This window comes from Hyla sarda, chromosome 4 (assembly GCF_029499605.1).
Source record: "Hyla sarda isolate aHylSar1 chromosome 4, aHylSar1.hap1, whole genome shotgun sequence".
Taxonomy (NCBI): Eukaryota; Metazoa; Chordata; class Amphibia; order Anura; family Hylidae; genus Hyla; species Hyla sarda.
The window spans coordinates 36,577,243-36,602,904 of NC_079192.1; the positions used below are offsets into that span (position 1 = coordinate 36,577,243).

At 40.9% G+C, this 25,662-nt stretch overlaps 6 non-coding genes across 6 annotated transcripts; all 6 read right to left on the reverse strand.

Annotated features, from left to right (window-relative positions):
• Positions 1-181: 181 nt before the first annotated feature.
• Positions 182-322, reverse strand: LOC130268044 (U4 spliceosomal RNA). Its single transcript, XR_008843415.1, has one exon. It is a non-coding gene; the product is annotated as a U4 spliceosomal RNA (small nuclear RNA).
• Positions 323-1,250: 928 nt separating this feature from the next.
• On the reverse strand, positions 1,251-1,323 carry TRNAK-UUU (transfer RNA lysine (anticodon UUU)). The gene has a single exon. It is a non-coding gene; the product is annotated as a tRNA-Lys (tRNA).
• Positions 1,324-1,634: 311 nt separating this feature from the next.
• On the reverse strand, positions 1,635-1,775 carry LOC130267999 (U4 spliceosomal RNA). Its single transcript, XR_008843373.1, has one exon. It is a non-coding gene; the product is annotated as a U4 spliceosomal RNA (small nuclear RNA).
• Positions 1,776-3,451: 1,676 nt separating this feature from the next.
• On the reverse strand, positions 3,452-3,524 carry TRNAK-UUU (transfer RNA lysine (anticodon UUU)). Its single transcript has one exon. It is a non-coding gene; the product is annotated as a tRNA-Lys (tRNA).
• Positions 3,525-4,203: 679 nt separating this feature from the next.
• On the reverse strand, positions 4,204-4,344 carry LOC130268113 (U4 spliceosomal RNA). Its single transcript, XR_008843482.1, has one exon. It is a non-coding gene; the product is annotated as a U4 spliceosomal RNA (small nuclear RNA).
• A 1,641-nt stretch (positions 4,345-5,985) lies between these two features.
• Positions 5,986-6,126, reverse strand: LOC130268045 (U4 spliceosomal RNA). Its single transcript, XR_008843416.1, has one exon. It is a non-coding gene; the product is annotated as a U4 spliceosomal RNA (small nuclear RNA).
• Positions 6,127-25,662: the final 19,536 nt, after the last annotated feature.

The following is a 25,662-nucleotide window of genomic DNA, read 5'->3' on the forward strand; positions in this document are numbered from 1 at the left end:
TGGCATCCTTCCAGAGCTATGGGGGACTTTGGCTCAGAGGTGAAGGGTATGTTTTTTTTGGGAAGTGGGCCCTCTCCAACTGTCCGACTTTACTGGTAATATCACAGGCTAAGAACATGCATGGTGATGCCTCATCCTTAGTAAACCATTCCTGAATTCTGTTATTAACAACAAAAGTCAGTCTCCTGAGAGACTGTCAAAAATTGCCAGTTCTGACTATATTTCAAGTCATCACAGCGGGGTATTGGTAAAAGTTTTCAATCAGCAATAATCACGCCTCGGTAGACCCTCATGGGCTATGATACTGCCACTGCGCAAAGCTAAAGATCTACTGGTGAGGTATAGAGAACCTTCTACAGTGTACTGATTAAGCCCGAGGAGACACCCGGCAGTCAGTAAGTGCAGAGCTTGGAATCCTGGGAGTGGATATGCTAATGGGTCATTTGATTATTGTAGGTGGCTTGTTGCCCTGGGCAACAAGCCCAGTAATTCTATGAGTTTACTCACACATATATATCTTTATGTGCCTTTTGCTAGTTCGTTTTAAAGTATGCTCAATGTACCATTTGGTTCCCTGCAAAGGGCATCATCTTTATAGTAGTCAATGGACTACAGGTGACCATACATTTTCAATAACCGTCGGCCAAATGTTCATTTGCCCCACAGGTATCTCTCCCGACATCCCCATACATAGAAACATTGGGCACAGGGGGGAGGGGTTAGCCACAGCCAGACATTATGGAAGGATTAACAATTGGGTCGTTACACAGAGGTAAACTACAGGGGATCCCTGTATCTGATTCTGGAATCTGTCACAGGGACTACTGAGTGCAGACTCAGCATTATTCTAACTCAGTGACTCACAGGTGATGTCTTCTCTGATCGAGAGTTGTCCTTTTTCCCTTTTCTTCTCTATCCATGCCAAATCCCAATGATGACTTCTCCCAAATGGGACTTGTCTCGGCAGAGTTTGCTGCCCCTGTGAAAGCCCTCTCACTATTAATGCCTCAACTGTGATCTCATTTCTCCTTCACGACACCCCTGCAAAGGCAAGCAGCGGTCGCTGGATGACTATGGCAGGACATGTCTAATCAAAACAACGGTCTATTCAGAACACAAGTGTAATCACGTGATAACTGCATGCCGACTTTGGCAACAATCTCACGTTTAAATCTGGGTCCATTATGTATTTTTTGGTCAATTAATATGTGACTTTATGTTATCATTGGTTTTCCTTTGATAAAACACATCGCCCGAACAGGGACTTGAACCCTGGACCCTCAGATTAAAAGTCTGATGCTCTACCGACTGAGCTATTCGGGCTCTGGAACATGTGGCTTTGCCCCGAGTCCATGCTTCGGCATGGATGCCGCCTTGTTGGCTCCCTGGTTAACACTTGGGTTTAAATGGATGCTAGAAGCATTGTTGGTCTTTCCTCATCTATGGCATTGGGAGACTTTGAAACCGGTCCTTTGCTGTTGCCTTTTGGCCCGGAGGCGAAGGGTATAGTTTGTTTGTGGGGGCCTCTCCGACTGTCCAACTTTAATGGTAATATCACAGGCTAAAAACATGCATGGTGATGCCTCATCCTTAGTAAACCATTCCTGAATTCTGTTATTAACAACAAAAGTCAGTCTCCTGAGAGACTGTCAAAAATTGCCAGTTCTGACTATATTTCAAGTCATCACAGCGGGGTATTGGTAAAAGTTTTCAATCAGCAATAATCACGCCTCGGTAGAACCTCATGGGCTATGATACTGCCACTGCGCAAAGCTAAAGATCTACTGGTGAGGTGTAGAGAACCTTCTACAGTGTACTGATTAAGCCCGAGGAGACACCCGGCAGTCAGTAAGTGCAGAGCTTGGAATCCTGGGAGTGGATATGCTAATGGCTCATTTGTTTATTGTAGGTGGCTTGTTGCCCTGGGCAACAAGCCCAGTAATTCTATGAGTTTACTCACACATATATATCTTTATGTGCCTTTTGCTAGTTCGTTTTAAAGTATGCTCAATGTACCATTTGGTTCCCTGCAAAGGGCATCATCTTTATAGTAGTCAATGGACTACAGTAGTCAATGGACTACATTTTCAATAACCGTCGGCCAAATGTTCATTTGCCCCACAGGTATCTCTCCCGACATCCCCATACATAGAAACATTGGGCACAGCCAAACGTTCATGTGTTCACTATGGAGGGGGGAGGGGTTAGCCACAGCCAGACATTATGGAAGGATTAACAATTGGGTCGTTACACAGAGGTAAACTACAGGGGATCCCTGTATCTGATTCTGGAATCTGTCACAGGGACTACTGAGTGCAGACTCAGCATTATTCTAACTCAGTGACTCACAGGTGATGTCTTCTCTGATCGAGAGTTGTCCTCTTTCCCTTTTCTTCTCTATCCATGCCAAATCCCAATGATGACTTCTCCCAAATGGGACTTGTCTCGGCAGAGTTTGCTGCCCCTGTGAAAGCCCTCTCACTATTAATGCCTCAACTGTGATCTCATTTCTCCTTCACGACACCCCTGCAAAGGCAAGCAGCGGTCGCTGGATGACTATGGCAGGACATGTCTAATCAAAACAACGGTCTATTCAGAACACAAGTGTAATCACGTGATAACTGCATGCCGACTTTGGCAACAATCTCACGTTTAAATCTGGGTCCATTATGTATTTTTTGGTCAATTAATATGTGACTTTATGTTATCATTGGTTTTCCTTTGATAAAACACATCGCCCGAACAGGGACTTGAACCCTGGACCCTCAGATTAAAAGTCTGATGCTCTACCGACTGAGCTATCCAGATCAGCCTGTGCACTGCAGGCAGATCCAGTGACTCACAGGTGACGTCTTCTCTGATCGAGAGTTGTCCTCTTTCCCTTTTCTTCTCTATCCATCCCAAATCCCAATGATGACTTCTCCCAAATAGGACTTGTCTCTGCAGAGTTTGCTGCCCCTGTGAAAGTTCCACGTGGTAATAGCCCTCTCACTATTAATGCCTCAACTGTGATCCCATTTCTCCTTCACGACACCCCTGCAAAGGAAAGCTGCAGTGGCTGGATGACTATGGCAGAACATGTCTAATCAAAACAACGGTCTATTCAGAACACAAGTCTAATGACGGGATAACTATAGTTTGTTTGTGGGGGCCTCTCCGACTGTCCAACTTTACTGGTAGTATCACCTGCCAAAATCATGCATGGTGACACCCCAACCTTTGTAAACCACCCTGTTTGCTCCCTGGTTGATACTTGGGTTGGCATCCTTCCAGAGCTATGGCTATGGGGGACTTTGGCTCAGAGGCGAAGGGTATGGTCTTTTTGGGAAGTGGGCCCTCTCCAACTGTCCGACTTTACTGGTAATATCACAGGCAAAGAACATGCATGGTGATGCATGTCTATTAATATGTGACTTTATGTTATCATTGATTTTCCTTTGACAAAACACATCGCCCGAACAGGGACTTGAACCCTGGACCCTCAGATTAAAAGTCTGATGCTCTACCGACTGAGCTATCCGGGCTCTGGGACATGTGGCTTTGCCCCGAGTCCATGCTTCGGCATGGATGCCGCCTTGTTGGCTCCCTGGTTAACACTTGGGTTTAGATGGATGCTAGAAGCATTGTTGGTCTTTCCTCATCTATGGCATTGGGAGACTTTGAAACCGGTCCTTTGCTGTTGCCTTTTGGCTCGGAGGCGAAGGGTATAGTTTGTTTGTGGGGGCCTCTCCGACTGTCCAACTTTACTGGTAGTATCACCTGCCAAAATCATGCATGGTGACACCCCAACCTTTGTAAACCACCCTGTTTGCTCCCTGGTTGATACTTGGGTTGGCATCCTTCCAGAGCTATGGCTATGGGGGACTTTGGCTCAGAGGCGAAGGGTATGGTCTTTTTGGGAAGTGGGCCCTCTCCAACTGTCCGACTTTAATGGTAATATCACAGGCTAAAAACATGCATGGTGACGCCTCATCCTTAGTAAACCATTCCTGATTTCTGTTATTAGCAACATGAACTTGGGTTGGCATCCTTCCAGAGCTATGGGGGACTTTGGCTCAGAGGCGAAGGGTATGATTTTTTTGGGAAGTGGGCCCTCTCCAACTGTCCGACTTTACTGGTAATATCACAGGCTAAGAACATGCATGGTGATGCCTCATCCTTAGTAAACCATTCCTGAATTCTGTTATTAACAACAAAAGTCAGTCTCCTGAGAGACTGTCAAAAATTGCCAGTTCTGACTATATTTCAAGTCATCACAGCAGGGTATTGGTAAAAGTTTTCAATCAGCCATAATCACGCCTTGGTAGACCCTCATGGGCTATGATACTGCCACTGCGCAAAGCTAAAGATCTACTGGTGAGGTATAGAGAACCTTCTACAGTGTACTGATTAAGCCCGAGGAGACACCCGGCAGTCAGTAAGTGCAGAGCTTGGAATCCTGGGAGTGGATATGCTAATGGATCATTTGATTATTGTAGGTGGCTTGTTGCCCTGGGCAACAAGCCCAGTAATTCTATGAGATTACTCACACATATATATCTTTATGTGCCTTTTGCTAGTTCGTTTTAAAGTATGCTCAATGTACCATTTGGTTCCCTGCAAAGGGCATCATCTTTATAGTAGTCAATGGACTACAGGTGACCATACATTTTCAATAACCGTCGGCCAAATGTTCATTTGCCCCACAGGTATCTCTCCCGACATCCCCATACATAGAAACATTGGGCACAGCCAAACGTTCATGTGTTCACTATGGAGGGGGGAGGGGTTAGCCACAGCCAGACATTATGGAAGGATTAACAATTGGGTCGTTACACAGAGGTAAACTACAGGGGATCCCTGTATCTGATTCTGGAATCTGTCACAGGGACTACTGAGTGCAGACTCAGCATTATTCTATCTCAGTGACTCACAGGTGATGTCTTCTCTGATCGAGAGTTGTCCTCTTTCCCTTTTCTTCTCTATCCATGCCAAATCCCAATGATGACTTCTCCCAAATGGGACTTGTCTCGGCAGAGTTTGCTGCCCCTGTGAAAGCCCTCTCACTATTAATGCCTCAACTGTGATCTCATTTCTCCTTCACGACACCCCTGCAAAGGCAAGCAGCGGTCGCTGGATGACTATGGCAGGACATGTCTAATCAAAACAACGGTCTATTCAGAACAAAAGTGTAATCACGTGATAACTGCATGCCGACTTTGGCAACAATCTCACGTTTAAATTGGTTTTCCTTTGATAAAACACATCGCCCAAACGGGGACTTGAACCCTGGACCCTCAGATTAAAAGTCTGATGCTCTACCGACTGAGCTATCAGGGCTCTGGGACATGTGGCTTTGCCCCGAGTCCATTCTTCGGCATGGATGCCGCCTTGTTGGCTCCCTGGTTAACACTTGGGTTTAGATGGATGCTAGAAGCATTGTTGGTCTTTCCTCATCTATGGCATTGGGAGACTTTGAAACCGGTCCTTTGCAGTTGCCTTTTGGCCCGGAGGCGAAGGGTATAGTTTGTTTGTGGGGGCCTCTCCGACTGTCCAACTTTACTGGTAGTATCACCTGCCAAAATCATGCATGGTGACACCCCAACCTTTGTAAACCACCCTGTTTGCTCCCTGGTTGATACTTGGGTTGGCATCCTTCCAGAGCTATGGCTATGGGGGACTTTGGCTCAGAGGCGAAGGGTATGATCTTTTTGGGAAGTGGGCCCTCTCCAACTGTCCGACTTTAATGGTAATATCACAGGCTAAAAACATGCATGGTGACGCCTCATCCTTAGTAAACCATTCCTGATTTCTGTTATTAGCAACATGAACTTGGGTTGGCATCCTTCCAGAGCTATGGGGGACTTTGGCTCAGAGGCGAAGGGTATGGTTTTTTTGGGAAGTGGGCACTCTCTAACTGTCCGACTTTACTGGTAATAACATGCATGGTGATGCATCATCCTTAGTAAACCATTCCTGAATTCTGTTATTAACAACAAAAGTCAGTCTCCTGAGAGACTGTCAAAAATTGCCAGTTCTGACTATATTTCAAGTCATCACAGCGGGGTATTGGTAAAAGTTTTCAATCAGCAATAATCACGCCTCGGTAGACCCTCATGGGCTATGATACTGCCACTGCGCAAAGCTAAAGATCTACTGGTGAGGTATAGAGAACCTTCTACAGTGTACTGATTAAGCCCGAGGAGACACCCGGCAGCGAATATGCTGGATCTTTTAAAATCACTTATAGCTCTATATATCCACTTTATTGTTTAATTAAAAGTTAAGTTTTAATCAAGTGAGGGATAAAAAGTGGACTTTTTGCTCAGTCCTTTTGGGCTGAGTTGAGGTATTAAACAAACATATGTTTAGTCCACCCCTCATTAGGGTCATTGATCCTTGTGATCATTATTTTTGAGTGTATCTATTAGAGGAGTTAATCACTCCAATCCTTTGACCCTGCACTGAGTGCATTTGTGTCATGGCTGGAGGATTTTTGTCTTCAGGTCCTAATATTGACAATTTTGTGAGTCAAGCAGCGCATGTATTTTCCAGTAATAGGCTTCCGTTGGACCAAATAGATATCTGGTCTGCGTTTAGGGATCTACAAAAAACATATAAACAGCACTTACGTTCTTGGTGGGAGGTGGCTAGCTTGGAAACTTACACCCAACAAAAAATAACATATCGTGGGTTACGTATTAATATCCTACCTAATTCTCATCAGGAGGATATTGAGTTTATAGCGGGTTGGCAAAACCTCCTGACGGATTGCACTATTCGTATGCAAGAATATCTTCTCAATTATGAGAAGCAAGTGTTAAGGAAAACAGGGGCACAACTTGAGAAACAGATCGCAGAAATACAAGTTTTTAAAACAAGTGTGGAATTCAGCAATTTGGAGTCCAAATTGCAAAAACATATTGAGTCCCACCAGCAAGAAATTAAAGAAAGAAAACATCGCAAATATATACGCGATAAACGTGATTTTGAAACAGGGGTGATTTACATTAAGAGGAATAACAGTTACAATTATAACCCCAACCCCTATACTGATATCTCAGAATCTGATATCTCTGAATCCGAGGACTCCAATAAAGGGAGACCCAATAATTACACAGATAATAGAGGACGCAGAAGAGGGGGAAGAGGGGGTTATTCACGTAGACAACCCACACGCAAATCACCCGTCAACACAAGATCTGGTGAATCAAGATGTCCCCCCGGTCCAAATCCAAGCTTCCAGAACCCGAACAACTTGCAAGGAGGATATATACCACCTGTCTCTGGCTCATCCTCCTTTTTACAGTTAACACCGCTAGCACACCATCCCGTTGCGAATACAGCACCACCAGTTTCGGTATCAACAACAGCCACAACGGCTATGACTGGTTCGGTAGCCACTGGCGTAGGAGCAACAGCAGCAACTCCCTCTTTTTTAGGGATGGGAATAATATCTCGGGACAAGATGATGGGGCCCAACATGTTTTGACATCTAGGTCCCAAGATTTACAGATTTATAATTTATCCTCACATCAACTGACTGAGAGCCAAATGAGGGTGTTACAGAAAGGGTTATCATTTACCCCTACACCGAGATTCAAATCCTTTGAATGGGTTAAAGATATTAACTTGTTTGGGAGGAAATTGGCCCTACATAAGGTTCACTTAAATTTGTCAAGAAATGGGATTAATAATGATCAAAGAGAAAGAGAAGCCATTCAAATCTTGGAAGAGTTAGAGAGAGAAAATGAAGAAGGAGTGGTGATGGATCCACCCTTCTCGAGTCTACGCCCTAGATCGACGATGACTCCCAGTCTATCCCAATTCTCGAACATTGACACTTTTGTAGACATGGTCTGTCAAGAAATAACAGAATTACAACCTAATACTAGATTTGATAATTTAATGGAAGAAGAGAAAAGAGCATTAAGAGAATTGGCGAACAATGACTCCCTTGTCTGCAAACCAGCGGACAAGGGAGGTAACATTGTTCTTTTAGATAGAGATGACTATAAAAGGATGGTAATGCAGTTATTGGATGATAGATCCACCTATATCATCCTTCCCAAGAATCCTATGGAGGACTTCAATAAAGAATTGAAGACAATATTAATAACAGCGAAAAGTGAGAATTTGATTTCAGAGGATGAATTTAAAGTTCTGTATAACCCTACACCAACTATTGCAACAATGTACGCACTTCCTAAGGTGCACAAGAAAACCCGACCCATTCCCGGTCGTTCCATCGTTTCGGGAAATGACAACCTGACTCAGGGAATCAGTTTATACGTAGATCAATTCCTTGCACAATTTGTAACAAGTCTACCGTCTTATTTGCGGGACACCAAAGATGTAGTTACGAAACTACAAGAATTGACGTTTCCAGTAACAACACTTATTGCCAGTTTGGATGTGGAGTCCCTGTATACGAACATCTCTCATGATTTAGGAATTCAAGCCACGGAATATTTTTTGAACACTAGGGGTACTCACCTTCACCGTCACAATGAATTTTTGTTAACACTTTTACGTTTTTTACTTACACATAATTTCTTTTTGTTTGATCGTAAATTTTATTTTCAGATAAAAGGCACCGCAATGGGCACGGCCTGCGCACCTAATTATGCTAATTTATTTTTAGGGTGGTGGGAGAACACGATAGTTTTTTCTGAGTTTTCTGATTTCACCAATCACATTTTATTTTGGGGGAGATTTATCGATGATATTTTGATTTTTTGGGATGGCACCATCACTGAATTTAATTCATTTGTAACAGCACTAAACACAAATAATATAGGTATGAAATTCACTTCGGAAATTCACACTAACACGATCACTTTTTTAGATTTGGTTATATCACTCGATTTAGATGGGACAGTACATACCAACATACATAGAAAAGAAACGTCTACTAACAGTTTTCTTCACTGGGATAGTTTCCACCCTCCTCCCCTCAAAAGAGGGATACCGATAGGCCAGTATTTACGGGCTAAGAGAAACTGTTCTAGTGAGGAGGCCTTTCAGAAGGAATGTAAGGAGCTGTATGAGAGATTCCTGAGTCGAGGTTATCCCAAAAAGTGGCTCCATAGAGCCTATGCCAGAGCGAGAGCGACACCACGTAGTTATTTATTGTCTAATCAATCTAGAAGCACTAATGTATCTGGAAAGGTCATACGCTGTATTGGTACATATGACTCTAACAATAATCAAGTGGTAAGGATATTGAATAAATTTTGGCCCCTACTTATGAGTGATATGGACCTCAGAGAAGTATTACCCCAAAGACCAGCAATAACGTATCGCAGAGGACGGAACGTGAAGGAGTCTCTTGTTCATAGTTTCTACTCTGAGAACAATATGCAAATGTGGCTGAAGTCACCAACCACTGGTTCTTACCCCTGTGGAAGTTGCACTTTTTGTAAGTTTATGCCCAGAACAAAAGAATTTACTAATCCGGTGGATAATAAGAGCTATAAGATTCAGACCTTTATAAATTGTCAAACGACTGGGGTGGTGTATGCGGCCCAGTGCCCATGTCCGAAATTATACGTGGGTAAAACTATTCAACAACTACGGAGGAGAATATCCAAACATTTGAGCACAATTAATACCCATATGGATACCCCTCTGTCCAGACATATTAGGGAAGTTCACAGTGGTAATGTCACCCTGTTGAAATTTTGGGGCATTCAAAAGTGCAATTTAGGACCACGACGGGGAAATTTGAACCGTAAACTTCTCAAGGAAGAAGCATTTTGGATTTTCAAATTGAAATCTAGAAGCCCATTAGGTCTGAATGAGGGCTTTACTTTTTCGGCTTTCCTTTGAAGCAAGACATTTTTGTAAAGTGAGACATACCTCCAGCAGTGACAGTTTATCTATACTAACATTTGTATTGAAAATAGCATTGATTGTTGAGCTACGCCCATAATACATTATGACAGTTTCCCTTCCTGTTTTTCTACAATTTATATATTTTTCGTTTTGTTCTATGTGTATGATGACTATGGAATCTATTCATTGTAAATTTCACTTGGACTACTTACCTTACACATGTGGAAACATGCTTGCATTTGAGGTATACTCTTTGATACATACTTAGTATGTTTACACTTTCATAAACCATTGAGTTTGCTACATGAATCACTTCATACTGCAATTTGATCTGTGAAGGTATACTCAGGATTTATTTGCTGGCCAGCAATTAATCCTTGAAGAAAGGTCCAGTATAGAGTATGAGGCATACACCCAATAAAGGTAGATGTATATGGGATATTTGGTTTATTCCATTATATCTAGTATCGTATATGGAACCTCGTTAATCTTAATTCTAATTCCTTGTACACAACATTCTGTAAGTAAATCCTATATGATTGACAGTTGCCTTTTTTCTCCCCTTTTCCTTATTGGAATATACTTACCTAGTAATGGATCCAAAATTGTAAAAAGGAATAATTATATTGTAAATAGGAATAATTATATTGGTTCCGTTACAATGATCAACAATTTTTGTAGGTTGGATTTAAGCCATTATTAGTGAGTAGCCCTTAAACTTAGTCTTCCCCTATGCATGTTGAATCTGCAGTTGCCACTCTTCCAGTTCTAAGTTTTCCCGCATGCGCGTTCTCGTTCCGGCCACTACGTTCTACTTTCTAAGTTTTTTCGCATGCGCGATTGATTGGTGGATGGGCGCATGCGCTAGCTTACGAGTGACGTTTTTTTGTTTACAACTCAGAGCGCAAGCGTGGTTTTTACACAGGCGCATTAGGTACCTGACTCGATTCAGCGCAGAAGGAACCGGAACTGACGGAGCTCCGTGAGTGGCAACGAATTGACCTATCAGATTGCAGTTGGGGAAGATAGACAGGTAATTTAACGTATACTCTGGGAGGTAATTACCTGCCCAGGTGTCACTATTGTGATTGGCTAATCTAATAATCCTGGCAATTGGGTAGGTGAACTGCCAATCCTATTGATAGTTCCCTATTGGAGGGTTAAACACAGGAAGGGGCTGTGACCTTGGTAAGGGAGGTTATATAAACCCCCTACGCGGCGTTCTTATAGCCATTGTTCCCTAACCTCTGAAGACGTCACTTTGGTGGCGAAACATGTTAGGAGGGACAGTGTGGTAGCATTTTAATATCAGCAAAAGCACCCTTAATCAGCGCATTCTGCAGATGCGCTGAGCAGATTTCCATATTCAGTTGGTCCCTAGGGACAATAAGTACATTAATATATGTGGTGCGAATATGCTGGATCTTTTAAAATCACTTATAGCTCTATATATCCACTTTATTGTTTAATTAAAAGTTAAGTTTTAATCAAGTGAGGGATAAAAAGTGGACTTTTTGCTCAGTCCTTTTGGGCTGAGTTGAGGTATTAAACAAACATATGTTTAGTCCACCCCTCATTAGGGTCATTGATCCTTGTGATCATTATTTTTGAGTGTATCTATTAGAGGAGTTAATCACTCCAATCCTTTGACCCTGCACTGAGTGCATTTGTGTCATGGCTGGAGGATTTTTGTCTTCAGGTCCTAATATTGACAATTTTGTGAGTCAAGCAGCGCATGTATTTTCCAGTAATAGGCTTCCGTTGGACCAAATAGATATCTGGTCTGCGTTTAGGGATCTACAAAAAACATATAAACAGCACTTACGTTCTTGGTGGGAGGTGGCTAGCTTGGAAACTTACACCCAACAAAAAATAACATATCGTGGGTTACGTATTAATATCCTACCTAATTCTCATCAGGAGGATATTGAGTTTATAGCGGGTTGGCAAAACCTCCTGACGGATTGCACTATTCGTATGCAAGAATATCTTCTCAATTATGAGAAGCAAGTGTTAAGGAAAACAGGGGCACAACTTGAGAAACAGATCGCAGAAATACAAGTTTTTAAAACAAGTGTGGAATTCAGCAATTTGGAGTCCAAATTGCAAAAACATATTGAGTCCCACCAGCAAGAAATTAAAGAAAGAAAACATCGCAAATATATACGCGATAAACGTGATTTTGAAACAGGGGTGATTTACATTAAGAGGAATAACAGTTACAATTATAACCCCAACCCCTATACTGATATCTCAGAATCTGATATCTCTGAATCCGAGGACTCCAATAAAGGGAGACCCAATAATTACACAGATAATAGAGGACGCAGAAGAGGGGGAAGAGGGGGTTATTCACGTAGACAACCCACACGCAAATCACCCGTCAACACAAGATCTGGTGAATCAAGATGTCCCCCCGGTCCAAATCCAAGCTTCCAGAACCCGAACAACTTGCAAGGAGGATATATACCACCTGTCTCTGGCTCATCCTCCTTTTTACAGTTAACACCGCTAGCACACCATCCCGTTGCGAATACAGCACCACCAGTTTCGGTATCAACAACAGCCACAACGGCTATGACTGGTTCGGTAGCCACTGGCGTAGGAGCAACAGCAGCAACTCCCTCTTTTTTAGGGATGGGAATAATATCTCGGGACAAGATGATGGGGCCCAACATGTTTTGACATCTAGGTCCCAAGATTTACAGATTTATAATTTATCCTCACATCAACTGACTGAGAGCCAAATGAGGGTGTTACAGAAAGGGTTATCATTTACCCCTACACCGAGATTCAAATCCTTTGAATGGGTTAAAGATATTAACTTGTTTGGGAGGAAATTGGCCCTACATAAGGTTCACTTAAATTTGTCAAGAAATGGGATTAATAATGATCAAAGAGAAAGAGAAGCCATTCAAATCTTGGAAGAGTTAGAGAGAGAAAATGAAGAAGGAGTGGTGATGGATCCACCCTTCTCGAGTCTACGCCCTAGATCGACGATGACTCCCAGTCTATCCCAATTCTCGAACATTGACACTTTTGTAGACATGGTCTGTCAAGAAATAACAGAATTACAACCTAATACTAGATTTGATAATTTAATGGAAGAAGAGAAAAGAGCATTAAGAGAATTGGCGAACAATGACTCCCTTGTCTGCAAACCAGCGGACAAGGGAGGTAACATTGTTCTTTTAGATAGAGATGACTATAAAAGGATGGTAATGCAGTTATTGGATGATAGATCCACCTATATCATCCTTCCCAAGAATCCTATGGAGGACTTCAATAAAGAATTGAAGACAATATTAATAACAGCGAAAAGTGAGAATTTGATTTCAGAGGATGAATTTAAAGTTCTGTATAACCCTACACCAACTATTGCAACAATGTACGCACTTCCTAAGGTGCACAAGAAAACCCGACCCATTCCCGGTCGTCCCATCGTTTCGGGAAATGACAACCTGACTCAGGGAATCAGTTTATACGTAGATCAATTCCTTGCACAATTTGTAACAAGTCTACCGTCTTATTTGCGGGACACCAAAGATGTAGTTACGAAACTACAAGAATTGACGTTTCCAGTAACAACACTTATTGCCAGTTTGGATGTGGAGTCCCTGTATACGAACATCTCTCATGATTTAGGAATTCAAGCCACGGAATATTTTTTGAACACTAGGGGTACTCACCTTCACCGTCACAATGAATTTTTGTTAACACTTTTACGTTTTTTACTTACACATAATTTCTTTTTGTTTGATCGTAAATTTTATTTTCAGATAAAAGGCACCGCAATGGGCACGGCCTGCGCACCTAATTATGCTAATTTATTTTTAGGGTGGTGGGAGAACACGATAGTTTTTTCTGAGTTTTCTGATTTCACCAATCACATTTTATTTTGGGGGAGATTTATCGATGATATTTTGATTTTTTGGGATGGCACCATCACTGAATTTAATTCATTTGTAACAGCACTAAACACAAATAATATAGGTATGAAATTCACTTCGGAAATTCACACTAACACGATCACTTTTTTAGATTTGGTTATATCACTCGATTTAGATGGGACAGTACATACCAACATACATAGAAAAGAAACGTCTACTAACAGTTTTCTTCACTGGGATAGTTTCCACCCTCCTCCCCTCAAAAGAGGGATACCGATAGGCCAGTATTTACGGGCTAAGAGAAACTGTTCTAGTGAGGAGGCCTTTCAGAAGGAATGTAAGGAGCTGTATGAGAGATTCCTGAGTCGAGGTTATCCCAAAAAGTGGCTCCATAGAGCCTATGCCAGAGCGAGAGCGACACCACGTAGTTATTTATTGTCTAATCAATCTAGAAGCACTAATGTATCTGGAAAGGTCATACGCTGTATTGGTACATATGACTCTAACAATAATCAAGTGGTAAGGATATTGAATAAATTTTGGCCCCTACTTATGAGTGATATGGACCTCAGAGAAGTATTACCCCAAAGACCAGCAATAACGTATCGCAGAGGACGGAACGTGAAGGAGTCTCTTGTTCATAGTTTCTACTCTGAGAACAATATGCAAATGTGGCTGAAGTCACCAACCACTGGTTCTTACCCCTGTGGAAGTTGCACTTTTTGTAAGTTTATGCCCAGAACAAAAGAATTTACTAATCCGGTGGATAATAAGAGCTATAAGATTCAGACCTTTATAAATTGTCAAACGACTGGGGTGGTGTATGCGGCCCAGTGCCCATGTCCGAAATTATACGTGGGTAAAACTATTCAACAACTACGGAGGAGAATATCCAAACATTTGAGCACAATTAATACCCATATGGATACCCCTCTGTCCAGACATATTAGGGAAGTTCACAGTGGTAATGTCACCCTGTTGAAATTTTGGGGCATTCAAAAGTGCAATTTAGGACCACGACGGGGAAATTTGAACCGTAAACTTCTCAAGGAAGAAGCATTTTGGATTTTCAAATTGAAATCTAGAAGCCCATTAGGTCTGAATGAGGGCTTTACTTTTTCGGCTTTCCTTTGAAGCAAGACATTTTTGTAAAGTGAGACATACCTCCAGCAGTGACAGTTTATCTATACTAACATTTGTATTGAAAATAGCATTGATTGTTGAGCTACGCCCATAATACATTATGACAGTTTCCCTTCCTGTTTTTCTACAATTTATATATTTTTCGTTTTGTTCTATGTGTATGATGACTATGGAATCTATTCATTGTAAATTTCACTTGGACTACTTACCTTACACATGTGGAAACATGCTTGCATTTGAGGTATACTCTTTGATACATACTTAGTATGTTTACACTTTCATAAACCATTGAGTTTGCTACATGAATCACTTCATACTGCAATTTGATCTGTGAAGGTATACTCAGGATTTATTTGCTGGCCAGCAATTAATCCTTGAAGAAAGGTCCAGTATAGAGTATGAGGCATACACCCAATAAAGGTAGATGTATATGGGATATTTGGTTTATTCCATTATATCTAGTATCGTATATGGAACCTCGTTAATCTTAATTCTAATTCCTTGTACACAACATTCTGTAAGTAAATCCTATATGATTGACAGTTGCCTTTTTTCTCCCCTTTTCCTTATTGGAATATACTTACCTAGTAATGGATCCAAAATTGTAAAAAGGAATAATTATATTGTAAATAGGAATAATTATATTGGTTCCGTTACAATGATCAACAATTTTTGTAGGTTGGATTTAAGCCATTATTAGTGAGTAGCCCTTAAACTTAGTCTTCCCCTATGCATGTTGAATCTGCAGTTGCCACTCTTCCAGTTCTAAGTTTTCCCGCATGCGCGTTCTCGTTCCGGCCACTACGTTCTACTTTCTAAGTTTTTTCGCATGCGCGATTGATTGGTGGATGGGCGCATGCGCTAGCTTACGAGTGACGTTTTTTTGTTTACAACTCAGAGCGCAAGCGTGGTTTTTACACAGGCGCATTAGGTACCTGACTCGATTCAGCGCAGAAGGAACCGGAACTGACGGAGCTCCGTGAGTGGCAACGAATTGACCTATCAGATTGCAGTTGGGGAAGATAGACAGGTAATTTAACGTATACTCTGGGAGGTAATTACCTGCCCAGGTGTCACTATTGTGATTGGCTAATCTAATAATCCTGGCAATTGGGTAGGTGAACTGCCAATCCTATTGATAGTTCCCTATTGGAGGGTTAAACACAGGAAGGGGCTGTGACCTTGGTAAGGGAGGTTATATAAACCCCCTACGCGGCGTTCTTATAGCCATTGTTCCCTAACCTCTGAAGACGTCACTTTGGTGGCGAAACATGTTAGGAGGGACAGTGTGGTAGCATTTTAATATCAGCAAAAGCACCCTTAATCAGCGCATTCTGCAGATGCGCTGAGCAGATTTCCATATTCAGTTGGTCCCTAGGGACAATAAGTACATTAATATATGTGGTGCGAATATGCTGGATCTTTTAAAATCACTTATAGCTCTATATATCCACTTTATTGTTTAATTAAAAGTTAAGTTTTAATCAAGTGAGGGATAAAAAGTGGACTTTTTGCTCAGTCCTTTTGGGCTGAGTTGAGGTATTAAACAAACATATGTTTAGTCCACCCCTCATTAGGGTCATTGATCCTTGTGATCATTATTTTTGAGTGTATCTATTAGAGGAGTTAATCACTCCAATCCTTTGACCCTGCACTGAGTGCATTTGTGTCATGGCTGGAGGATTTTTGTCTTCAGGTCCTAATATTGACAATTTTGTGAGTCAAGCAGCGCATGTATTTTCCAGTAATAGGCTTCCGTTGGACCAAATAGATATCTGGTCTGCGTTTAGGGATCTACAAAAAACATATAAACAGCACTTACGTTCTTGGTGGGAGGTGGCTAGCTTGGAAACTTACACCCAACAAAAAATAACATATCGTGGGTTACGTATTAATATCCTACCTAATTCTCATCAGGAGGATATTGAGTTTATAGCGGGTTGGCAAAACCTCCTGACGGATTGCACTATTCGTATGCAAGAATATCTTCTCAATTATGAGAAGCAAGTGTTAAGGAAAACAGGGGCACAACTTGAGAAACAGATCGCAGAAATACAAGTTTTTAAAACAAGTGTGGAATTCAGCAATTTGGAGTCCAAATTGCAAAAACATATTGAGTCCCACCAGCAAGAAATTAAAGAAAGAAAACATCGCAAATATATACGCGATAAACGTGATTTTGAAACAGGGGTGATTTACATTAAGAGGAATAACAGTTACAATTATAACCCCAACCCCTATACTGATATCTCAGAATCTGATATCTCTGAATCCGAGGACTCCAATAAAGGGAGACCCAATAATTACACAGATAATAGAGGACGCAGAAGAGGGGGAAGAGGGGGTTATTCACGTAGACAACCCACACGCAAATCACCCGTCAACACAAGATCTGGTGAATCAAGATGTCCCCCCGGTCCAAATCCAAGCTTCCAGAACCCGAACAACTTGCAAGGAGGATATATACCACCTGTCTCTGGCTCATCCTCCTTTTTACAGTTAACACCGCTAGCACACCATCCCGTTGCGAATACAGCACCACCAGTTTCGGTATCAACAACAGCCACAACGGCTATGACTGGTTCGGTAGCCACTGGCGTAGGAGCAACAGCAGCAACTCCCTCTTTTTTAGGGATGGGAATAATATCTCGGGACAAGATGATGGGGCCCAACATGTTTTGACATCTAGGTCCCAAGATTTACAGATTTATAATTTATCCTCACATCAACTGACTGAGAGCCAAATGAGGGTGTTACAGAAAGGGTTATCATTTACCCCTACACCGAGATTCAAATCCTTTGAATGGGTTAAAGATATTAACTTGTTTGGGAGGAAATTGGCCCTACATAAGGTTCACTTAAATTTGTCAAGAAATGGGATTAATAATGATCAAAGAGAAAGAGAAGCCATTCAAATCTTGGAAGAGTTAGAGAGAGAAAATGAAGAAGGAGTGGTGATGGATCCACCCTTCTCGAGTCTACGCCCTAGATCGACGATGACTCCCAGTCTATCCCAATTCTCGAACATTGACACTTTTGTAGACATGGTCTGTCAAGAAATAACAGAATTACAACCTAATACTAGATTTGATAATTTAATGGAAGAAGAGAAAAGAGCATTAAGAGAATTGGCGAACAATGACTCCCTTGTCTGCAAACCAGCGGACAAGGGAGGTAACATTGTTCTTTTAGATAGAGATGACTATAAAAGGATGGTAATGCAGTTATTGGATGATAGATCCACCTATATCATCCTTCCCAAGAATCCTATGGAGGACTTCAATAAAGAATTGAAGACAATATTAATAACAGCGAAAAGTGAGAATTTGATTTCAGAGGATGAATTTAAAGTTCTGTATAACCCTACACCAACTATTGCAACAATGTACGCACTTCCTAAGGTGCACAAGAAAACCCGACCCATTCCCGGTCGTCCCATCGTTTCGGGAAATGACAACCTGACTCAGGGAATCAGTTTATACGTAGATCAACTCCTTGCACAATTTGTAACAAGTCTACCGTCTTATTTGCGGGACACCAAAGATGTAGTTACGAAACTACAAGAATTGACGTTTCCAGTAACAACACTTATTGCCAGTTTGGATGTGGAGTCCCTGTATACGAACATCTCTCATGATTTAGGAATTCAAGCCACGGAATATTTTTTGAACACTAGGGGTACTCACCTTCACCGTCACAATGAATTTTTGTTAACACTTTTACGTTTTTTACTTACACATAATTTCTTTTTGTTTGATCGTAAATTTTATTTTCAGATAAAAGGCACCGCAATGGGCACGGCCTGCGCACCTAATTATGCTAATTTATTTTTAGGGTGGTGGGAGAACACGATAGTTTTTTCTGAGTTTTCTGATTTCACCAATCACATTTTATTTTGGGGGAGATTTATCGATGATATTTTGATTTTTTGGGATGGCACCATCACTGAATTTAATTCATTTGTAACAGCACTAAACACAAATAATATAGGTATGAAATTCACTTCGGAAATTCACACTAACACGATCACTTTTTTAGATTTGGTTATATCACTCGATTTAGATGGGACAGTACATACCAACATACATAGAAAAGAAACGTCTACTAACAGTTTTCTTCACTGGGATAGTTTCCACCCTCCTCCCCTCAAAAGAGGGATACCGATAGGCCAGTATTTACGGGCTAAGAGAAACTGTTCTAGTGAGGAGGCCTTTCAGAAGGAATGTAAGGAGCTGTATGAGAGATTCCTGAGTCGAGGTTATCCCAAAAAGTGGCTCCATAGAGCCTATGCCAGAGCGAGAGCGACACCACGTAGTTATTTATTGTCTAATCAATCTAGAAGCACTAATGTATCTGGAAAGGTCATACGCTGTATTGGTACATATGACTCTAACAATAATCAAGTGGTAAGGATATTGAATAAATTTTGGCCCCTACTTATGAGTGATATGGACCTCAGAGAAGTATTACCCCAAAGACCAGCAATAACGTATCGCAGAGGACGGAACGTGAAGGAGTCTCTTGTTCATAGTTTCTACTCTGAGAACAATATGCAAATGTGGCTGAAGTCACCAACCACTGGTTCTTACCCCTGTGGAAGTTGCACTTTTTGTAAGTTTATGCCCAGAACAAAAGAATTTACTAATCCGGTGGATAATAAGAGCTATAAGATTCAGACCTTTATAAATTGTCAAACGACTGGGGTGGTGTATGCGGCCCAGTGCCCATGTCCGAAATTATACGTGGGTAAAACTATTCAACAACTACGGAGGAGAATATCCAAACATTTGAGCACAATTAATACCCATATGGATACCCCTCTGTCCAGACATATTAGGGAAGTTCACAGTGGTAATGTCACCCTGTTGAAATTTTGGGGCATTCAAAAGTGCAATTTAGGACCACGACGGGGAAATTTGAACCGTAAACTTCTCAAGGAAGAAGCATTTTGGATTTTCAAATTGAAATCTAGAAGCCCATTAGGTCTGAATGAGGGCTTTACTTTTTCGGCTTTCCTTTGAAGCAAGACATTTTTGTAAAGTGAGACATACCTCCAGCAGTGACAGTTTATCTATACTAACATTTGTATTGAAAATAGCATTGATTGTTGAGCTACGCCCATAATACATTATGACAGTTTCCCTTCCTGTTTTTCTACAATTTATATATTTTTCGTTTTGTTCTATGTGTATGATGACTATGGAATCTATTCATTGTAAATTTCACTTGGACTACTTACCTTACACATGTGGAAACATGCTTGCATTTGAGGTATACTCTTTGATACATACTTAGTATGTTTACACTTTCATAAACCATTGAGTTTGCTACATGAATCACTTCATACTGCAATTTGATCTGTGAAGGTATACTCAGGATTTATTTGCTGGCCAGCAATTAATCCTTGAAGAAAGGTCCAGTATAGAGTATGAGGCATACACCCAATAAAGGTAGATGTATATGGGATATTTGGTTTATTCCATTATATCTAGTATCGTATATGGAACCTCGTTAATCTTAATTCTAATTCCTTGTACACAACATTCTGTAAGTAAATCCTATATGATTGACAGTTGCCTTTTTTCTCCCCTTTTCCTTATTGGAATATACTTACCTAGTAATGGATCCAAAATTGTAAAAAGGAATAATTATATTGTAAATAGGAATAATTATATTGGTTCCGTTACAATGATCAACAATTTTTGTAGGTTGGATTTAAGCCATTATTAGTGAGTAGCCCTTAAACTTAGTCTTCCCCTATGCATGTTGAATCTGCAGTTGCCACTCTTCCAGTTCTAAGTTTTCCCGCATGCGCGTTCTCGTTCCGGCCACTACGTTCTACTTTCTAAGTTTTTTCGCATGCGCGATTGATTGGTGGATGGGCGCATGCGCTAGCTTACGAGTGACGTTTTTTTGTTTACAACTCAGAGCGCAAGCGTGGTTTTTACACAGGCGCATTAGGTACCTGACTCGATTCAGCGCAGAAGGAACCGGAACTGACGGAGCTCCGTGAGTGGCAACGAATTGACCTATCAGATTGCAGTTGGGGAAGATAGACAGGTAATTTAACGTATACTCTGGGAGGTAATTACCTGCCCAGGTGTCACTATTGTGATTGGCTAATCTAATAATCCTGGCAATTGGGTAGGTGAACTGCCAATCCTATTGATAGTTCCCTATTGGAGGGTTAAACACAGGAAGGGGCTGTGACCTTGGTAAGGGAGGTTATATAAACCCCCTACGCGGCGTTCTTATAGCCATTGTTCCCTAACCTCTGAAGACGTCACTTTGGTGGCGAAACATGTTAGGAGGGACAGTGTGGTAGCATTTTAATATCAGCAAAAGCACCCTTAATCAGCGCATTCTGCAGATGCGCTGAGCAGATTTCCATATTCAGTTGGTCCCTAGGGACAATAAGTACATTAATATATGTGGTGCGAATATGCTGGATCTTTTAAAATCACTTATAGCTCTATATATCCACTTTATTGTTTAATTAAAAGTTAAGTTTTAATCAAGTGAGGGATAAAAAGTGGACTTTTTGCTCAGTCCTTTTGGGCTGAGTTGAGGTATTAAACAAACATATGTTTAGTCCACCCCTCATTAGGGTCATTGATCCTTGTGATCATTATTTTTGAGTGTATCTATTAGAGGAGTTAATCACTCCAATCCTTTGACCCTGCACTGAGTGCATTTGTGTCATGGCTGGAGGATTTTTGTCTTCAGGTCCTAATATTGACAATTTTGTGAGTCAAGCAGCGCATGTATTTTCCAGTAATAGGCTTCCGTTGGACCAAATAGATATCTGGTCTGCGTTTAGGGATCTACAAAAAACATATAAACAGCACTTACGTTCTTGGTGGGAGGTGGCTAGCTTGGAAACTTACACCCAACAAAAAATAACATATCGTGGGTTACGTATTAATATCCTACCTAATTCTCATCAGGAGGATATTGAGTTTATAGCGGGTTGGCAAAACCTCCTGACGGATTGCACTATTCGTATGCAAGAATATCTTCTCAATTATGAGAAGCAAGTGTTAAGGAAAACAGGGGCACAACTTGAGAAACAGATCGCAGAAATACAAGTTTTTAAAACAAGTGTGGAATTCAGCAATTTGGAGTCCAAATTGCAAAAACATATTGAGTCCCACCAGCAAGAAATTAAAGAAAGAAAACATCGCAAATATATACGCGATAAACGTGATTTTGAAACAGGGGTGATTTACATTAAGAGGAATAACAGTTACAATTATAACCCCAACCCCTATACTGATATCTCAGAATCTGATATCTCTGAATCCGAGGACTCCAATAAAGGGAGACCCAATAATTACACAGATAATAGAGGACGCAGAAGAGGGGGAAGAGGGGGTTATTCACGTAGACAACCCACACGCAAATCACCCGTCAACACAAGATCTGGTGAATCAAGATGTCCCCCCGGTCCAAATCCAAGCTTCCAGAACCCGAACAACTTGCAAGGAGGATATATACCACCTGTCTCTGGCTCATCCTCCTTTTTACAGTTAACACCGCTAGCACACCATCCCGTTGCGAATACAGCACCACCAGTTTCGGTATCAACAACAGCCACAACGGCTATGACTGGTTCGGTAGCCACTGGCGTAGGAGCAACAGCAGCAACTCCCTCTTTTTTAGGGATGGGAATAATATCTCGGGACAAGATGATGGGGCCCAACATGTTTTGACATCTAGGTCCCAAGATTTACAGATTTATAATTTATCCTCACATCAACTGACTGAGAGCCAAATGAGGGTGTTACAGAAAGGGTTATCATTTACCCCTACACCGAGATTCAAATCCTTTGAATGGGTTAAAGATATTAACTTGTTTGGGAGGAAATTGGCCCTACATAAGGTTCACTTAAATTTGTCAAGAAATGGGATTAATAATGATCAAAGAGAAAGAGAAGCCATTCAAATCTTGGAAGAGTTAGAGAGAGAAAATGAAGAAGGAGTGGTGATGGATCCACCCTTCTCGAGTCTACGCCCTAGATCGACGATGACTCCCAGTCTATCCCAATTCTCGAACATTGACACTTTTGTAGACATGGTCTGTCAAGAAATAACAGAATTACAACCTAATACTAGATTTGATAATTTAATGGAAGAAGAGAAAAGAGCATTAAGAGAATTGGCGAACAATGACTCCCTTGTCTGCAAACCAGCGGACAAGGGAGGTAACATTGTTCTTTTAGATAGAGATGACTATAAAAGGATGGTAATGCAGTTATTGGATGATAGATCCACCTATATCATCCTTCCCAAGAATCCTATGGAGGACTTCAATAAAGAATTGAAGACAATATTAATAACAGCGAAAAGTGAGAATTTGATTTCAGAGGATGAATTTAAAGTTCTGTATAACCCTACACCAACTATTGCAACAATGTACGCACTTCCTAAGGTGCACAAGAAAACCCGACCCATTCCCGGTCGTCCCATCGTTTCGGGAAATGACAACCTGACTCAGGGAATCAGTTTATACGTAGATCAATTCCTTGCACAATTTGTAACAAGTCTACCGTCTTATTTGCGGGACACCAAAGATGTAGTTACGAAACTACAAGAATTGACGTTTCCAGTAACAACACTTATTGCCAGTTTGGATGTGGAGTCCCTGTATACGAACATCTCTCATGATTTAGGAATTCAAGCCACGGAATATTTTTTGAACACTAGGGGTACTCACCTTCACCGTCACAATGAATTTTTGTTAACACTTTTACGTTTTTTACTTACACATAATTTCTTTTTGTTTGATCGTAAATTTTATTTTCAGATAAAAGGCACCGCAATGGGCACGGCCTGCGCACCTAATTATGCTAATTTATTTTTAGGGTGGTGGGAGAACACGATAGTTTTTTCTGAGTTTTCTGATTTCACCAATCACATTTTATTTTGGGGGAGATTTATCGATGATATTTTGATTTTTTGGGATGGCACCATCACTGAATTTAATTCATTTGTAACAGCACTAAACACAAATAATATAGGTATGAAATTCACTTCGGAAATTCACACTAACACGATCACTTTTTTAGATTTGGTTATATCACTCGATTTAGATGGGACAGTACATACCAACATACATAGAAAAGAAACGTCTACTAACAGTTTTCTTCACTGGGATAGTTTCCACCCTCCTCCCCTCAAAAGAGGGATACCGATAGGCCAGTATTTACGGGCTAAGAGAAACTGTTCTAGTGAGGAGGCCTTTCAGAAGGAATGTAAGGAGCTGTATGAGAGATTCCTGAGTCGAGGTTATCCCAAAAAGTGGCTCCATAGAGCCTATGCCAGAGCGAGAGCGACACCACGTAGTTATTTATTGTCTAATCAATCTAGAAGCACTAATGTATCTGGAAAGGTCATACGCTGTATTGGTACATATGACTCTAACAATAATCAAGTGGTAAGGATATTGAATAAATTTTGGCCCCTACTTATGAGTGATATGGACCTCAGAGAAGTATTACCCCAAAGACCAGCAATAACGTATCGCAGAGGACGGAACGTGAAGGAGTCTCTTGTTCATAGTTTCTACTCTGAGAACAATATGCAAATGTGGCTGAAGTCACCAACCACTGGTTCTTACCCCTGTGGAAGTTGCACTTTTTGTAAGTTTATGCCCAGAACAAAAGAATTTACTAATCCGGTGGATAATAAGAGCTATAAGATTCAGACCTTTATAAATTGTCAAACGACTGGGGTGGTGTATGCGGCCCAGTGCCCATGTCCGAAATTATACGTGGGTAAAACTATTCAACAACTACGGAGGAGAATATCCAAACATTTGAGCACAATTAATACCCATATGGATACCCCTCTGTCCAGACATATTAGGGAAGTTCACAGTGGTAATGTCACCCTGTTGAAATTTTGGGGCATTCAAAAGTGCAATTTAGGACCACGACGGGGAAATTTGAACCGTAAACTTCTCAAGGAAGAAGCATTTTGGATTTTCAAATTGAAATCTAGAAGCCCATTAGGTCTGAATGAGGGCTTTACTTTTTCGGCTTTCCTTTGAAGCAAGACATTTTTGTAAAGTGAGACATACCTCCAGCAGTGACAGTTTATCTATACTAACATTTGTATTGAAAATAGCATTGATTGTTGAGCTACGCCCATAATACATTATGACAGTTTCCCTTCCTGTTTTTCTACAATTTATATATTTTTCGTTTTGTTCTATGTGTATGATGACTATGGAATCTATTCATTGTAAATTTCACTTGGACTACTTACCTTACACATGTGGAAACATGCTTGCATTTGAGGTATACTCTTTGATACATACTTAGTATGTTTACACTTTCATAAACCATTGAGTTTGCTACATGAATCACTTCATACTGCAATTTGATCTGTGAAGGTATACTCAGGATTTATTTGCTGGCCAGCAATTAATCCTTGAAGAAAGGTCCAGTATAGAGTATGAGGCATACACCCAATAAAGGTAGATGTATATGGGATATTTGGTTTATTCCCTTATATCTAGTATCGTATATGGAACCTCGTTAATCTTAATTCTAATTCCTTGTACACAACATTCTGTAAGTAAATCCTATATGATTGACAGTTGCCTTTTTTCTCCCCTTTTCCTTATTGGAATATACTTACCTAGTAATGGATCCAAAATTGTAAAAAGGAATAATTATATTGTAAATAGGAATAATTATATTGGTTCCGTTACAATGATCAACAATTTTTGTAGGTTGGATTTAAGCCATTATTAGTGAGTAGCCCTTAAACTTAGTCTTCCCCTATGCATGTTGAATCTGCAGTTGCC